Genomic DNA, 18,704 nt, shown 5'->3' with positions numbered 1-18,704 from the left:
GCACTCTGGTTCTTCCGTTTCTTCTTGTGCTGTGGTTCCGGATAGTGGGCGCAAGTTCAGAGGAAACGAGCGGAATATATATATATATGTGTATATATATATATATATATATATACACATACATATATATAAATGCATGTATATGCATATATATATAAATGTACACATACATATATATAAATGCATGTATATGCGCATATATATGTGCAGATGTGTGCATGTAGAGAGAGATGTAGAGGCTAGAGGTGTAGAGGTAGAGGTGTAGAGGTAGAGGTAGAGAGTAGTATAGAGAGAGGTAGAGAGTAGTAGAGAGAGTAGTAGAGAGAGTGAGAGTGAGTAGTAGAGTGTGAGTAGTAGAGATAGAGTGGCAGAAAGTGAGTAGTAGAGAGTACATAGTAGAGAGTACTACAGAGTGAACAGTAGAGTAGCAGAGAGTGAGTAGCAGAGACTGAGTAGCAGACGGTAGTAGGGAGTGAGTAGTAGAGTAAGTAGTAGAGATTGGTAGAGAGTGAGTAGTAGAGATTTGAAATATTATGTAATTGACTCTGTGCCAAAATCTATAAGAGGTGGTGACAGAGAAAAGAAACTCCGCCAATTAGAGAGTCACTACATAGTAAGACTTAATACAAAGATACCTAATGGTCTTAATACGGGGGAAGATTTGGCCCATTTCTTATAGTACAGATATATAGTTCTATAGATCAGCATTATCGTCAATAAGTCTTATACAAGAATTGGTTATCTAAAAAGCTGATGTTGGGCGCAACATCAACGTTTTATCCTCATTTAGGTGACTATATATTCATGAAGTGTCTACCCTCAACTGATTGTGGTCTATTTCTATACGGGTTGAATGTGTATGTATGTATATATATGAACTTTAGCTTTTTTATTACGGACATTGGTTTTATTGACTGCAATGAATTTTAACATAAAATTTTGGTGTTGAAATTAACTTTGGATATTTTAGTATGTCTTAATATGACTGTCCATGAGAGTTTTATCAGTTTTATACTGACCTCTTTATATTCCAATTATTTTATTGCACTTAGTGATGATCCGACTAAAAATTCATAAGATTTTAAGTTCTTTTGTATTACATATATATATATATTTGATAATGTGTTTTAAAAGATCCTTCACGTTTTTGATACTCTACATACTCTTGTTTTTGATTGTAACTATATGAATTACTGTATTTCCTTATGCTTCTAACTGTCCCGCTTATTGATTGCATCCCCAATCATCTGATTTTAACTCACTTTAATGTATGGCTAGTATTAGCCACATTTTCACGTTTTGCACATTCGGTAATTTACCATGATCAATTAATTTTTGTCATTTGGTGTAATTTTGTCAATTCTATTTATTGGAGCAGGATTTGGGCACTGGCCCCGGAGTTTTTCAGATGTTAATATTTATGACATAATGAATTAATTCTTCTCCAAGTACCATTTATATGGTGGTAACGATGTTTGAAACTTATGTTCAATTGGATGTTTTGAACTATTTTTGTTTCTTTTTAAGAAATAGGAGTGCACTTCTATATATATTTTGCACTCATGTTCAATGCACTTTAGAAATGACTTAGTCTGTTTTCTCTCTCAATGGAAATGAGGGGAGGCTCTAAATTAATACATGGTATTTAAGGGTGTTACTTTCCTAAACACGTCATGTGATCAAGGCTGGGGAAACCCGGCTGAAACGCGTCATGTTGTGTATGGCTAAAAATAAAACTGCACTTTAAATTCTAACCTCTTCGAGTTGGTCCGTTCCTGGTGTGTGGCGGTTTGCAGTTCGTGAAGGTGGACTGTGCTTTTCTTCCAGGATCTGGTTTCCATATATATATATATATGTGTATATCAGTATCACTGTTTGTACCACGAATCCTAGTATATGTTAACGCTAATGAATATGCCAGGACACCAAAACCAAAATTTAAAAAACGCCATCAAAGAAAACCGTAATAGCCACCGTTTTAACTAAACCAAACAGAGATTAACTTTCCCAAACATTCTATACCTCTCTCACGCTGTACTTACTGAGAAATGTAAAACGTCCCTCGCTAGCGTGCTCTCGACGAATCCGCTGCTTCCTAACAAACTGAATGCCGCTATTTAAAGCTATCTGTTCTCTAATTGGCTCAATTCGCGATCACGTGATCGTGACATCGGACTGCTTTTACAGTCCTTATTCTTTCTCTTAACATATATTCAAACAATTCAACCGCTATAAAAATTATCTCTTCGTGGAATTTGTGTTAACTTTTTCTTGATTTTTTACTAGAGACCCCCGAAGAAGGGTCACCATAGACCCGAAATGCATTGGGCAAATGGGAAATGATAATTAAAACTGTCCTGGAAATGAAAGAATTTAAATGAATGCCAAAGAAGTAATAAACGAAGATCTTTGAAAGAAGGAAAATTGCATGGATCATTATTATTTTCGTATATATATATATATACACATACATATATATAAATGCATGTATATGCATATATATATAAATGTACACATACATATATATAAATGCATGTATATGCATATATATATGTGCAGATGTGTGCATGTAGAGAGAGATGTAGAGGCTAGAGATGTAGAGGCTAGAGGTGTAGAGGTAGAGGTGTAGAGGTAGAGGTAGAGAGTAGTATAGAGAGAGGTAGAGAGTAGTAGAGAGAGTAGTAGAGAGAGTGAGAGTGAGTAGTAGAGTGTGAGTAGTAGCGATAGAGTGGCAGAAAGTGAGTAGTAGAGAGTACATAGTAGAGAGTACTACAGAGTGAACAGTAGAGTAGCAGAGAGTGAGTAGCAGAGACTGAGTAGCAGACGGTAGTAGGGAGTGAGTAGTAGAGTAAGTAGTAGAGATTGGTAGAGAGTGAGTAGTAGAGAGAGAGAGTAGTAGAGTGAGTAGTAGAGAGCAGTAGAGAGAGAGAGTAGTAGAGAGTGATTTATAGAGAGTAGTAGAGAGTGAGTAGTAGAGAGTGAGTAGCGGAGAGTGAGTAGCAGAGAGTAGTAGGGAGTGAGTAGTAGAGTAGGTAGAGAGTGGTAGAGTGTGAGTAGTAGAGTGTGAGTAGTAGAGTGTGAGTAGTAGAGAGTACTACAGAGTGAACAGTAGGGAGTAGCAGAGAGTGAGTAGCAGAGAGTGAGTAGCAGAGAGTGAGTAGCAGAGAGTAGTAGAGTGATTAGTAGAGAGTGAGTAGTAGAGTGAGTAGTATAGAGTGAGTAGTAGAGAGTGAGTAGAGAGAGAGAGTAGTAGAGAGTATAGAGTAGTCTCGAGAGAGTAGTAGAGAGTAGTAGAGAGTGAGTAGTAGAGAGTGAGGAGTAGATACTAGTAGAGAGCGAGTAGTAGAGAGTGTGTACTAGAGAGTGAGTAGTAGAGAGAAGTAGAGAGTGGGTAGTAGAGAGAAATGTTGGGAGTGAGTAGTAGAGAGTAGTAGACAGTGAATAGTAGAGTGAGTAGTGGAGAGTGAGTAGTAGAGAGTAGTGAAGAGTGAGTAGTAGAGAGTGCGTATTAGAGTAGTAGAGAGTTGGTAGAAGAGAAAGTAGTTGAGAGTGAGTAGTAGAGAGAGTAGTAGAGAGAGTAGTAGAGAATAGTAGAGAGTGAATAGTAGAGTGAGTAGTGGAGAGTAGTAGAGCACGAGTAGTAGAGAGTGAGTAGTGGAGAGTGAGTAGTAGAGAGTAGTGGAGAGTGAGTAGTAGAGAATGAGTAGTAGTAGAGAGTGAGTATTAGAGTAGTAGAGAGTGAGTGGTAGAGAATAGTAGAGAGTGAGTAGTAGAGAGTAGTAGAGAGAGAGTAGTAGAGAGTGAGTAGTAGAGAGTGTAGTAGAGAGAGTAGCAGAGAGTGAGTAGTAGAGAGTAGTAGAGAGTGAGTAGCAGAGAGTGAGTAGTATAGAGTAGTAAAGAGCAAGTAGTAGTGAGTAGTAGAGAGAGAGTAGTAGAGAGTGAGTAGCAGATAATAGTGGAGTAGTAGAGAGTAGTAGAGAGTGAGTAGTAGAGAGTAGTAGAGAGCAAGTAGTAGAGAGTGTGCAGTAGAGAGTGAGAAGTCACGATTAGTAGAGAGAGTAGTAGAGAGAATAGTAAATAGAGAGAGTAGTAGAGTAGTAAAGAGTGAATAGCAGAGTGAGTAGTAGAGAGTGAGTAGTAGAGAGAGTAGTGGAGAATGAGTAGAGAGCAAGTAGTAGAGTGAGTAGAAGAGAGTGAGTAGAATGAGTAGTAGAGAGTAGTAGAGTGAGTAGTAGAGAGAGAGTCGCAGAGAGAGAGTAGTAGAGAGTGAGTAGTACCGTAGTAGAGAGTAGTAGAGTGAGTAGTAGAGTGAGTAGTAAAGTGAGTAGTAGAGAGCCAGTAGTAGAGAGCGAGTAGTAGAGAGTGAGTAGTAGAGAGTGAGTAGTAGAGAGTGAGTAGTAGAGAGTAGTGGAGTGAGTAGTAGAGAGTGATTAGTAGAGAGAGAGTAGGAGAGTAGAAGAGAGTGAGTAGTAGAGTAGTAGAGAGAGTAGTAGAGTGTGAGTAGTGGAAAGTGAGTAGTAGAGAGTTGTGGAGAGTGAGTAGGAGAGTGAGTAGTGGAGAGCGAGTAGTAGAGACTAGTCAAGAGTGAGTAGTAGAGAATAGTGGAGTTGTAGAAAGTGAGTAGTAGAGAGTAGTAGAGAGTGAGTAGTAGAGAGTAATGGAGAGTGAGTCGTAGAGACTAGTAGAGAACGAGTAGTAGAGAGTAATGGAGAGTGAGTAGAAGAGACTAGTAGAGAACGAGTATTAGAGAGTGTGTACTAGAGAGTGAGTAGTAGGCAGTAGAGAGTGAGTAGTAGAGAGAGTAGTAGAGAGTAGTAGAGTAGTAGAGAGTGAATAGTAGAGTGAGTAGTGGAGAGTGAGTAGTAGAGAGTTGTGGAGAGTGAGTAGTAGAGAGCAAGTAGTAGAGAGTGTGTAGTAGAGAGTGAATAGTAAAGCGAGTAGTAAAGAGCTATTAGTGGAGAGCGAGTAGTGGAGAGTGAGTAGGGGAGAGTGAGTAGTGGAGAGTGAGTAGTGGAGAGTGAGTAGTAGAGAGTAGTAAAGAGTGAGTAGTAGAGAGTTGTAGAGAGTGAGTAGTAGAGAGTGAGTAGTAGAGAGTGAGTAGTAGAGAGTGAGTAGTAGAGAGTAGTAGAGTGAGTAGTAGAGAGTGAGTAGTAGAGAGCAAGTAGTAGAGAGTGTGTAGTAGAGAGTGAGAAGTCACGATTAGTAGAGAGAGTAGTAGAGAGAATAGTAGAGAGAGTAGTAGAGTAGTAAAGAGTGAATAGCAGAGTGAGTAGTAGAGAGTGAGTAGTAGAGAGAGTAGTGGGGAACGAGTAGAGAGCAAGTAGTAGAGTGAGTAGCAGAGAGTGAGTAGGATGAGTAGTAGAGAGTAGTAGAGTGAGTAGTAGAGAGAGAGTCGCAGAGAGAGAGTAGTAGAGAGTGAGTAGTAGCGTAGTAGAGAGTGAGTGGTAGAGAGTAGTAGAGTGAGTAGTAGAGTGAGTAGTAGAGAGCCAGTAGTAGAGAGCGAGTAGTAGAGAGTGAGTAGTAGAGAGAGAGTAGTAGAGAGAGAGTAGTGGAGTGAGTAGTAGAGAGTGATTAGTAGAGAGAGACAGTAGGAGAGTAGAAGAGAGTGAGTAGAAGAGTAGTAGAGAGAGTAGTAGAGTGTGAGTAGTGGAAAGTGAGTAGTAGAGAGTTGTGGAGAGTGAGTAGGAGAGCGAGTAGTAGAGAGCGAGTAGTAGAGACTAGTCAAGAGTGAGTAGTAGAGAATAGTGGAGTTGTAGAAAGTGAGTAGTAGAGAGTAGTAGAGAGTGAGTAGTAGAGAGTAATGGAGAGTGAGTAGTAGAGACTAGTAGAGAACGAGTAGTAGAGAGTAATGGAGAGTGAGTAGTAGAGACTAGTAGAGAACGAGTATTAGAGAGTGTGTACTAGAGAGTGAGTAGTAGGGAGTAGAGAGTGAGTAGTAGAGAGAGTAGTAGAGAGTAGTAGAGTAGTAGAGAGTGAATAGTAGAGTGAGTAGTGGAGAGTGAGTAGTAGAGAGTTGTGGAGAGTGAGTAGTAGAGAGTGTGTAGTAGAGAGTGAGAAGTAGAGAGTAGTAGAGAGTGAATAGTAAAGCGAGTAGTAAAGAGCTATTAGTGGAGAGCGAGTAGTGGAGAGTGAGTAGTGGAGAGTGAGTAGTAGAGAGTAGTAGAGAGTAGTAGAGAGTGAGTAGTAGAGAGTGAGTAGTAGAGAGTAGTAGAGTGAGTAATAGAGAGAGAGTAGTAGAGAGTGAGTATTAGAGTAGTAGAGAGTGAGTAGTAGTGAGTATTAGAGAGTGAGTAGTAGAGAGTTAGTAGGGAGTAGTAGAGTGAGTAGTAGAGAGAGAGTAGTAGAGAGAGAGAGTAGTAGAGAGTAGTAGAGAGTGAGTAGCAGAGAGTGAGTAGTATAGAGTAGTAAAGAACAAGTAGTAGTGAGTGAGTAGTAGTGAGTGGGTAGTAGAGAGAGTAGTAGAGAGAGAGTAGTAGAGAGAGAGTAGTAGAGAGAGAGTAGTAGAGAGAGAGTAGTAGAGAGTGAGTAGTAGAGAGCGGGTAGTAGAGAGTAGTAGAGAGTTAGTAGGGAGTAGTAGAGTGAGTAGTAGAGAGAGAGTAGTAGAGAGAGAGTAGTAGAGAGAGAGTAGTAGAGAGAGAGTAGTAGAGAGTGAGTAGTAGAGAGCGGGTAGTAGAGAGTAGTGGAGTAGTAGAGAGTGAGTAGTAGAAAGTAGTAGAGAGTGAGTAGTAGAGATTAATAGAGAGTGAGTTGTAGAGACTAGTAGAGAGTGTGTAGGAGAGAGTGAGAAGTAGGGAGTAGTAGAGAGTGAGAAGTAGGTAGTAGTAGAGAGTGAATAGTAGAGCGAGTAGTAGAGAGCGAGTAGTGGAGAGTGAGAAGCGGAGAGTGAGTAGTGGAGAGTGAGTAGTAGAGAGTGAGTAGTAGAGTAGTAGAGAGTGAGTAGTAGAGAGTGAGTAGAAGAGAGTGAGTAGTAGAGAGTAGTAGAGAGTGAGTAGTAGAGAGTGAGTGGTAGAGAGGGAGTGGTAGAGAGTGAGTAGTAGAGAGAGTGAGTAGTAGAGAGTAGTGGAATGAGTAGAGAGTGAGTAGTAGAGAGTAGAAGAGAGTGAGTAGTAGAGAGTAGTGGAATGAGTAGTAGAAAGTAGAAGAGAGTGAGTAGTAGAGAAGTAGAGAGTGAGTGGTAGAGAGTAGTAGAGTGAGTAGAGAGTGAGTAGTAGAGATTAGTAGCGAGTGGTAGAGAGTAGTAGTAGAGTGAGTAGTAGTAGAAAGTGAGTAGTAGAGAGTGAGTAGTAGAGAGTGAGTAGTAAAGTAGTAGAGAGTAGTCAGTGAGTGTCAGTCAGTCAGTGTCAATCAATCAGTGTCAGTCAGTCAGTCAGTGTCAGCTAGAGCAGCTCTGCTGACCTGGTTCTCTGGCTCTAAAGCAGCTCTCCTGACCTGGTTCTCTGGCTCTAAAGCCGCTCTGTTGACCTGGTTCTCTCCCTCTAAAGCAGCTCTGCTGACATGGTTCTCTCCCTCTAAAGCAGCTCTGCTGACCTGGTTTCTCTGGCTCTACAGCAGCTCTGCTGACCTGGTTCTCTGGCTCCAAGAGCACCTCTGCTGACCTAGTTCTTGGGCTATAGAGCAGATCTGCTGATCTGGTTCTCAGGCTCTTCAACAGCTCTGCTGACCTGGTTCTCTGGCTCTAAAGCAGCTCTGCTGACCCGGTTCCATGGCTCTAAAGCAGTTCTGCTGACATGGTTCTCTGGCTCTAGAGCAGCTCTGCTGACCTAGTTCTCTCCCTCTAGAGCAGCTCTGCTGACCTGGTTCTCTCCCTCTAAAGCAGCTCTACTGACCTGGTTTGTTTGGCTCTACATCAGCTCTGCTGACATAGTTCTCTGGCTCTGACCTGGGTCCTAGGCTCTAAAGCATCTCTGCTGACCTGGTTCTATGGCTCTAAAGCAGCTCTGCTGACTTGGTTCTCTGGCTCTAGAGCAGCTCTGCTGACCTGGTCTCTGGCTCTAAAGCAGCTCTGCTGACCTGGTTCTCTGGCTCTAAAGCAGCTTTGCTGGCCGGGTTCTCTGGCTCTAAAGCAGCTCTGCTGACCTGGTTCTCTCTCTCTAAAGCAGCTCTGCTGACCTGGTTTCTCTGGCTCTATGGCAGCTCTGCTGACCTGGTTCTCTTTTCTCTAGAGCAGATCTGCAGGCCTAGTTCTTAGGCTCTAGAGCAGCTCTGCTGACATGGTTCTATGGCTCTACAACAGCTCTGCTGACCTGGTTCTCTGGCTCTACAACAGCTCTGCTGACCTGGTTCTCTGGCTCTACAACAGTTCTGCTGACCCGGTTCTATGGCTCTAAAGCAGTTCTGATGATCTGGTTCTCTGGCTCTAGAGCAGCTCATTCTCCAAGCAGAATAATTAAAATGGGTGGGGTCCTTCAATAGTTACAGTGGGAAATGTTATGAACCAATGACATCTTTTTTTTTTAGTTCACATGGGATCCCTGCTCACAAAGCCCGCACCCGATGCAAGTTTATTACAAGTAGAAATGTATTATTTTTATGAATACCTTAGATTATCTTTTGCCCTAATATGTACATTAAAGACATCATTTTAGAACATAAAAAATGTCACGGGAGTTGCGCACCCAGCACGTATATGACTTCACGTGGGGTCCGCCACCGCGCCAGCTTCGCGTACCGTAATACGCATATGTCGCGAATGCGCGGGAGCAGGAGTCGCGGACCAGTCGCATACTGGTCGCACACACCACGTAACATTGTACGTATATGACATAACTGAAAAAAAACACGCACTTGTCGCTCACCATACGCGGATCCTTCATGACTTTTCCAAAATGGCAGCTAGAATACGCGAACCCACTGTAGTAGGTACACTTTGGGTGTGCAACTCCCAATTTTTTAAAAAAGAAAATCATATAAATATATTCAAACACAAAAAAAACTAAATAATTTAAAATATTTGTTTTATTTTTCTTTGTGTGCAATTTTCAGAAAAATATATAATGTTGTTTAATAAATAATTTTTTTAGAAATAAACAGTTAAAATTCTGTAGAAATTCATTACAAAAAAAATAGTTATAACTACTAATGCACTTAAATTAGCATTTAAAAACCTTTTAAATTCACTGAAAAAACCATAGGTTTCAGAGACGTTATAGTTAGGAATTAGCATTTAAAAAACCTTTGAAATTCACCATAGGTTTCATGAGTGTTAAAGTTAGCTGGACATTTCACTCGTACAAAACCATAGAAATTCCTCTGTTATTGTTAGTTGTCATTTGAGATGTCATCAGTGATGTCACTGACCATGTCATGAATGATGTAATATGTGACATCATCAGCAGTGCATTGCGGGAGGGAGAGTTATAGTTAGCACAACTAATTATAACAAAGGATTTTCTATGGTTTTGTATGAGTGAAATGTCCAGCTAACTTTAACACTCATGAGACCTATGGTCCTGGGTTTCCGAAAGCGGATAGTGCTGAAGCTGGTTTTAATGTTTCTTTATTTCTTAGCAAAACAGCTAAAATGACGCGTCCCCATGCAAGTCAGCATAGAGACTGAAAAAATACTTCATGTTTTATACCCTAGTTTGAATATTTTTCCAAAAAAGTACACAGTGCAAAACTTACATTATATTCTCATGGCTTGGATAGTTCATGAATAAATTTCAAAATACATATAATTTACAACAGGACGTCTCATAACTTGTTTTTTTCATTCATATTCATTTTTAATCTAAAATATCTGGGTGATTGGCTTGGTTTCTTTCCAATGTATGTATGCTTCTAGCTATTGGGTAAAACAAGGCCTACAATACATGATTGTCAATTGGGATGTATTTCATCAACAATAAAAGGATCCCCGATGCTGCAAAATTGGTTCTTGGTGGTAGTACTTAACCATACATTTCCCTACTTGGCACCTTATGAGCTACATCAATACTGAGTTTTGTAGTCAATTGCCTTTGCACAGCCATAAGGTGCTGATTGCTCACCCTCAAACCCCAGTGAATGTTAATTTTGACGCAATGCCTTAATTTCTAGACTAGTGTCTTTGTATAGTCAGTAAGAAATCTTTTTTTAAAATACCAGCCTAATGAGTAACTTCGCTAAATCCACAATTTCATTATTTTACAGTCCTTGTTCTGTTTTCTATTGCCTCATTTTGGAACTCCCCCAGCATTCTTACTTATTGGTTACTTTAGACGACCATTCCTCTTCTAAAGTGCTCTTAGTGATGAAAATAAAAAATAAAAAAAACAGGATTTAAAGATTTCTTCTCAGGCTTTAGACACTCAATGGCTACCCTGAGCGAAGAGGAAGTCATATTCTAATATTTACAGATGCACATACATCTCATCTAAATTCAAACCATTCAGCACTTTACTGTTTAACATGATTATATAGCGCAACTCCTGTTTTCTAAATCTTTATTCCCTGTTGCCCCTTCTCAAGTTCCTAGGGACAGAATCTATCACATAATATAAAAGATCTGTAGCTTTTCCCCTATGATTCTAATAAATGCGGCGAGCAACAGGATAGTTCTTATGGTCCCTGGCTATAGCCCTTAGTTGCTGCAGAATTCTGGCTTGCAGCATATGAATAGTATTGCCTACATATACCTTCGAGCAAGAGCACTGTAAAATATATACAATATATAAAACAAAGTCACTCCTGCAGTTGTACGAATTGCGTATTCTCAGCATGGTGTTGTATAAAGGTGATACAAATTACCTCATGTTTTGGCTAAATTTACAAGCTTTGCTTCTGTGGCATTCTTTGAGGCCAGGGTCAGACGTCAGCCACTTTTTTGCTCTCATCATTTCTAGGCTACTGACACAAAGCTCACTTTGGATAGATTTGGCCCGTCTAAATGTGAGAAGTGGATTTTTTTCAATGTTTTTCCAATTATAGACTCACTTTTGATTAGTTTCTAATGTGAGGAAATGGTTTTCCTCACCCTCTGATGGTACGCACTATACCCTGTGATCATTCTTACCCGACTCTGGCCCCTTGGCTTCCCACCCTGTTTGTCAAATAACTGCATTTCCCATGGTTTTGCTTTTGATTTTTCCCCTAGCTATGTCAAAAGTTCCCTGTTCATAGCTTCTAGCAAGGAATCTTTCATTTATTACTGCCTGAACTTTACTCAATAATGTTTCCTCATAACAGTTCAGTTTCATGTGTAGATTCTCCGCATACGGGATGTTGTTTTTAGGTTTTGCCTCGCCGAAGATGCGCTCTGCGCATCTTTTCGGCGCAGGCGAAAACCTGATGTTAACTGTAGGGTGGCTTGGTTCGGCCCTCGTCCTTGATTGGCTGGCTCCGTAAACGGAGCCTTGCCATTGGACGAGGGGCCTGTCCGTCAATGCCGGACCAGACACGGGGGCGTTCCCGACATTCTTTGGCTTTTGCCGACGTCACGGGACGCCGGGAACGCCCCCGTGTCTGGTCCGGCATTGCCGGCACTACTGCGTCTCTTCTTCCCGTTTCCCGCCCCGTGACTGGCCGGCCGGCCAATCCTAGCGCGGCCGGCCGGAAGTGCCCGCCCCCCGCAGCCCGGGGAAGAAGGAGAGGAAGACGGCAAGCACTATGGCGGCGCCCGCGGGGAGACCGGAGAAGTGCCTCTCCAACCTGCCGCTCTGTCTGGGCTGCCCAGCCTGTCGCTGCTCGCCTCTGCGGTGCTACAGTCACCGGTCTGTGCTGCCTGCAGCCGTGCCCTCCGTGCCCGCTGGCTGCTTCCTGGGAGAAGGCGACTCGGCGTGAACGCTGAACCCTTTACCGCGCTCCAAGCGCCATGTGTCTTTTTATTCCTCGCCGAACCCCGGCCTCCCAGCTCGAGTCCCTGCCCCCTCGGGGAGGAGCCCGCCAACAAAACCTTTCTCCATCCCACCTGTGGAGTTTGATTCTCCCCACCCCCTTGTTGTCCCCCTCTGCACCCTCTCCCCACCGAAAAGAAAATCTATCTATTTTAAGGTGACACTTAAGACTGCGGGTGGCTGCTGTGTCTGCAGATCGCCCTGCTTCCTGCGGCGCCTGGTCAATACATGTCTTTTCTTCCTGGTGAATGCCTCGCCTGCCTCCCGGATTCCTTCTCCCCCGTCTCCTGATGGGGTTTATTCACTCCTGTCATTTCTGCAGTTAATCTGCCCTCAAGTCTTGGCCAGAGCTTCCCCTGGGTGGCCGGTCTGGCTGGGGGCTAATGGCCGGCTGGAGCGCAGCTTGACGACTGACTCTGTCCCAACCCAAAAGACTCTCTGGGGTTATGGTGACACTGGCAGGAGACTGGCTCTGATCTAGCCCTGCAAGCACTTTATTTCAGCATTAACTGAAAACTCGTCGTGACTACAATCTCCAACAGCACAGTCAGTTTTCTGGGGGACAGCTCTGTTAGCGCCTAAAAGCAGCACTATTCAGCATTCTGTGCTAAAGACGTCACAAATCCATTGGTACATCACAAATAGGTAAGCACAATTATCTAGGCACGTGGCTTTTTACTCGAATGAATAAAAGATGTAATTAATTAGCACACGAATGAATGAGTGAATGAAAACTTTATATCGAAGCCAGTGAAGCGATTCGCCTGTAGTCGTCCTTGCTAAAGAAGATAAGCCTTGGTGGTAAGAGGTTTTGCGGGCACACGCGAAGTGCGGAGTGAAGCCTCTACTCTATAGTCTCAGCAAAGAGGCCAAAGACCGTACTTCTGACAATCTGCGCTGCTCCCGATGCTTCCTGGCTTAGTTTGGTGCAGTGAGCTCATGAAACGGAGGCCAAGGGCCCAGAGGTGACTCGGATAAGCGCATGACCCAAAAGTGATGAATTTAACACCACGGTCTGGAGGCGGGAGACTCGACACCTAAACACGGAAGTGAATCGGCTAACTCCAAACCCTGTGACTTGCAACACCTCAGTCTCGCCTAGTGCCCAGAGTAGTGCTTAGATGTCATTCATTTGGCACTAGTGTCCAGAAAAGACGCATTTGACCGATTTCGGTTCCCACTGCTGTATGGGAAGGGGCGGGGGTACCGGCTGCGCTAGGGGATTCAATGACATGACGAGTCGCGCTTTTGATCGGGCAGTGTGTGCTGCCCAAACACTGGGCTGTGTATTGCGTAGATATCTTGTATCTTCCCATCTCGTTCGTCTTTTTACTTTTCTGATGTCGTTATTTTCTTACTTTCGCTGTAAAACCCAACCACACATGCTCTCTTCTGTCCGACTTCATTTCACCGATCTCTGCTCGTTTCAACCCCCATGCCTCTATTTTCCTCCCTTGTGCCGTTCTTTCGCTGTCTCCATTATCGCCTAGTTCTTTCTCTAATTCCAGCCCGAGTCCCCCCAACCTTTACTCCTTTCTCCTTACGGCTTTTATCTCGTTCACCGCCCACAGCTCCTCCTCTTTCCTCCCCCTTTAGCTTTCATCTCCTTTTTCGTCTTCACACCTCATCCTTTCTTCTCTCTTCTGTCATAATTCCCCTCTCGTTCACCCTCCTTCTTCTTCATTTCTCTACACTCCCTTGTCATTTTACTCGTGTCTCCCATTTTATTATCTCTTCTTGTTTCTTTCCCCTCTCCATGTTCCTCTCACCTCACCTCGCATCTCACCCCCACCCGCACTTCAGTTCTCTTTTGCTTTCTCTTCCGTTTTCTCGTCTTACCTCATCTCATCACTCTTTCTTCCTCTTAGTCTCTTACTTTCATGTATTTCCGCTTCTCTAAATTTCTTTATCGTTCCTGTATTCCCCGTTTAATGTTATTTCCCCCGCCCCCCCCCCCCTGCCTCTCTCTGTTTTATTTCCATGCCTTTTTCTCTAGTCGCTCCTCATTTCGCATCGTTTCCTTTCAATTTGTTCTCGTCTTCTTCCCATCCACACTTCCTTAAACCTAACTCCCAATCTCCTTTCTTTCCTATAGGCGTTATCCTCGTCTCTCCTTCCATCTTGCAGAACTTCTTCTGTCCCCTCTCTATTCAATTCATTCTTCCTCCCCTTCCCTATTCTACCCAACTCTTGCCTCGCGAACTCCTACAACCTCGTGACATTTCCTTGTGCACAAAAGTGATCTGGTCTCTCCTGTGTTAGAGGGTTTTTCACGTAGAAATGATTGAAAGCCCAGTGTCGGTCACAATCAGGTGTCAGACTTCAGTGCCTGGAGGCGTTTCATACCTAGGCACTATAGCAATGTATGCAGACGCTTGTTTATTTCTGCAGTGTGTCACTTATAAAGTGTTAAATATAGAGGTCAACTCATTTTCTCAGCAGCTGGGGAATTCCTAGTCCGACTAAACTGCGTCCTTCCCATTGGCTAGAATATACTCACTGTCAGATTTGACACCCGCTCTTTTGGACAGTTAGGTGCTGAGTGTACGATCTGTCACAAGGGCCTCTGGAATTATGTGGCAAAGGAGGACCCACATAAACCTTAAGGCTAACTCAATCAACCAGCAGGATGCTGGAGCATATCATGTGACGGTATATGCTTGTTATTTTATCATTTTATCAAAGATGCAGATTATACAATATGTGGCAAATACAGTAAATTCACTATACCGGAAACACCGCAGATTAAACCGCCTAATTAGTGGCCCTTGCAGGATGTGCTAGCTCTGATAGATGGAGGATAATGGATGTTCTGCACAGGTAAGAAAGTACGTCTTGTATTTTATTAAATAAATTACTACATTTATGAGAAACATAACATGCTCAAAACCTTTTTTTACTGTCTAGCCCCCCTTTCTTTCTATCTTTAATTATCTCTCACTTTGCTTTATTCTCGCTCTCACTGCCCCTCTACCTCTCGCTTCTCTGTTTCTCCTTCTGTCTTTCTTACTCCTACCAATCCGGCTATAGCCCACTTCCACCTAGTTCTTTCTTTCTGCCTCCCTTCCCTCTGTGCACCATCACCCCATTCTACAAGCCCCCTGGGTGTCACGCAGGCTTTTTAGGTTTTGCCTCGCCAAAGATGCGCTCTGCGCATCTTTTCGGCGCAGGCGAAAACCTGATGAGAACTGTAGTGTGGCTTGGTTCGGCCCTCGTCGTTGATTGGCTGGCTCCGTAAACGGAGCCTTGCCATTGGACGAGGGGCCTGTCCGTCAATGCCGGACCAGACACGGGGGCGTTCCCGACATTCTTTGGCTTTTGCCGACGTCACGGGACGCCGGGAACGCCCCCGTGTCTGGTCCGGCATTGCCGGCACTACTGCGTCTCTTCTCCTCCGTCGCCGGCCTCCAGTCTCCTCCTCCCCGATTGCATTGCCCCGTGACTGGCCGGCCGGCCAATCCTAGCGCGGCCGGCCGGAAGTGCCCGCCCCCCGCAGCCCGGGGAAGAAGGAGAGGAAGACGGCAAGCACTATGGCGGCGCCCGCGGGGAGACCGGAGAAGTGCCTCTCCAACCTGCCGCTCTGTCTGGCCTGCCCAGCCTGTCGCTGCTCGCCTCCCAGACCGATCGAGAAGTGCCGCCGTCGCAAGGTGCGTGCTCTGTTCCACTAATTTCGCTCTTTTCAGGTAAATCGGTTATTTTTAATATGGCGACAGTACTCGCATCATTCCTAGTAGCCGCCGTCGCAAGGTGCGTGCTCTCGCATGGTGAGATCAACATTAAACTGGGAATTTCCGTAATTGACCACATCACCAGAGTTACAGCCTTACATTTTCCCTTGCTGTTTGCCTGCCTCCCATAGTCCACCCTGCTTACCATTTTATTCCTTGGTGATGTGTCGCTGTGTTACAACCATATGAAGCTCTCATTGCTGTGCTTTGTGAGGCTTTTCCGAGCTTGCTTCTTGGTTCAAAGTTTCCAAAGTTAATCATTGTATATGTCTTGTTAATGAACAATTTTCTCTGTAAACCCATTCCAGATAGTTTTGACATTATCTAACGGCATCATCTTTTATAGCATCGCCATTTCCGTACCCGGGAATCTTCTGTTCACTGCTTGGGGAGTCAGAGCTTGAATCCTTGTCTATGGACTGTGAAGAAAGTGTTTTTTTTCTCTGATCTGTTGATATGGGCTTTATTGGTATGTTTTCTGAGGAACTAACAGCACCGTAAATCCAAAGTGATGGCATTATAGCTCTATATAAATCTGATCTCACACACACTGAAGCAATGCCGATGAGCTATGACGCTTCTTTCCACAGCACAAGTATTTGTGGACTTCTCCAGGTTGATTTCTCTTATTCCCCTTACAGCATCCCCAGTACTCGCCCGTCCTGTAATTTAGTTGTGCCCTAAGTGATAAATACATATAAAGATAAGATATTAGAGTTTGAATCTCTGAAGCAATAGTTCTTGAAGGTGTTGTCCTTCATCCACCTCTTCAGTGCTGTTATCTTCTGATGCTCCCACATTTAGCTGGAATTTTAGATGGTTGTGTAGTAATTCCAGAAAAAGCTACACTGAGTTGACCCCCACCACTCGTGTTGTCGAAAGTTGGTGATATGCTGTTTACAGGGTGTCTACGTTTTTCATATTCCCACACTCTGGCCTGAGAGCAAGGCGTAACTGTGGTGTAGCTGTAAATCTGACTTCTGATCCACCATCTTTCAGCTGTTCAAATGACTTGCAGGGACGCTGCTCAGTAACTGGGCTGAGCATTATATTAGACAAGGGCCCAATTTACTCAGTACATTAATATCCCCTCCGTTTTGAAGTTCATGATCCCCTTGATGGTTTCAGTGTTTGACACTGAGGTCCCCACTGGAGTCTCTAGGAGGAGACTACTCCTGAAAACCAGTGTGGTGGCACCCCAGCTTCCCATGCTGTCTCACCCATTGTAGTGATGAGTGACTGCACCTGGGAGGCCTTGTATTCTGCACATTTTGGCATCTCCATGCTGAAATGCATACTGTAACCAACTGTGCTGTTCTCTTGGCCCGTATATACCTCTTAGAATTTGCCACTTTGAAAGGCTTCCTTGGTTTTATCTCAAATAGGGTGCCTCAATCCACTGATGCCGTTTGTGTACAATGCAAGCACAAATGCGTTTTAGCACACTAAAAGACTGCCCTATTGGCTTTGCCAATGATTGCGTAAAAGTGAAAAAAAGTGCTTTCTGTTTAGAGCCCATAAAAAATATGAAGAATTAGAAGTGACAAACTGCCTGATGATATGGCGTACTTTCCAATGGAAGCACTTCCTGGATGATGAAATGGTACCTTGCGCCATTGGCTATTTGGTATGAGTCATCTACCTGTGTGTGGATCGGAATACTTCTCTATGCAAGTTAATTTTTATAAATTGCTGCGCTGTCAAGCCAGGCCTAAAAAGCCAAGAGATGATTCCAGCGTGATAACTCTCATGAAGAACAGGGCAGACTTTTTTTTATTTTATGAGTTTATATGAGCTTGGCAAATCTGTAGTGGATGCCAATTTTTTTTGTGTGTGTTTTCCAACTTTTTGTGTTTGGTGTATCAAGCTCGTGTACTATCATTACAGTGTGGATTTTTTTTACTCTATTCAGTCATTTTAATGTTGGTTGTGCTCCTGAAACTATGCCCAATCCTGTAGTGGCTAACGCTGGTTTTATTGTGGTTGGTCACGGTCTCACATGACCATGGGCTAAAACAGTGGAGAATGCCCTGAGATAATTACCAGAGGTTCAGATTGATTCCGTCATTCCATCCATAATGCTCCTGCGGCCTTAGTCGCCCCAAATGATTTGGGTGTAACCCCATTTGTACCCGAGATGGCTGTGGCATTGTAACCCCAACTGTACCTCGCTGATGAAGCTGAAACGCATCTGGGGTAACTTTCTACCATTCAGGGCGCTTGTATCCTAGCAGTTCAGGCTGTACTGGCCCTTTTAGGAAGTGGTCAAGACTGACTCGAATGCAGCTGGGTGCTGGCTAGAACAGAATAAATAAGATGACAATGATGGAATGGAATGTGCCCTGAATAGTTATCAGTGAATTAGGTTAATTTATGAATTTCATTTAATTGTTTGTATGCTAAGTGCGCCAGACCGTTCATCATTTCCATGTCTTAATACACTAGGCTCAATCCCCGCCTTGATTTCCTCCGGCACAATTTAATTAGAAGGCACGCCTAAGCTGACGCAGGTACAATTTTATTAAATTCTTCTAACGTTTTTTAAATCATGGCTGCTCCTGTTTTTTAACATCAGTGAACCAAGATGATGATGTTAGGTAGTGGAAACTGTCCAAACTGGGGTGCAGACAGCCCCTCTCACCTTTCAGCCTGGTACCACTGCACCAGCCGCACTACTTCCCTACTGACCGTTCTCCACTTCAGCCCCGTCTAAATTACAATTCCTGCTTGTGACCCTTTTGCCTGCTTGTGCATGTTTTCGTGACCCTGTTGCCTGCTTGTGCCTCCGTGTGCCCCTATTGCCTGCTTGTGCCTCCGTTTTCGTGCCCCTGTTGCCTGCTTGTGCTGTGTGGGTGTGTGTGGAAGGCTCTGTGTGGGTGTGTGGAGGGCTCTGTGTGGGGAGCTTTGTGTGGCTGTGTGTGTGGGGGGCTCTGTGTGGCTGTGTGTGTGGGGGGCTCTGTGTGGGTGTGTGTGGGGGGGCTCTGTGTGTGTTTGTGTGTGTCATTTGCGAGAGATAAAGCTAGTGGCATTGTAAATGACAATGCCATTTATTTATGTTAAAAAAAAACATAAATAAAAATAATGTCAAGAGCAATGTCAATAGCTCTAACTTTAACAAAGGCAAAACCATTGCATTGTAAATGCTTGTTAAGTTTTGGTGAGT

General features: G+C 43.6%; 1 protein-coding gene across 1 annotated transcript in view; it reads left to right on the top strand.

Moving 5' to 3' along the window:
* Positions 1 to 18,704, top strand: part of CTNND2 (catenin delta 2) — a 3,070,130-nt gene that overhangs the window by 768,828 nt on the left and 2,282,598 nt on the right. The gene's annotated exons all lie outside the window — the stretch shown is intronic.

This window comes from Lissotriton vulgaris, chromosome 4_1 (genome assembly GCF_964263255.1).
Source record: "Lissotriton vulgaris chromosome 4_1, aLisVul1.2, whole genome shotgun sequence".
NCBI lineage: Eukaryota > Metazoa > Chordata > Amphibia > Caudata > Salamandridae > Lissotriton > Lissotriton vulgaris.
The sequence above is the reverse complement of the archived record's forward strand: the minus strand, read 5'-3'. Positions and strand labels throughout refer to the sequence as shown.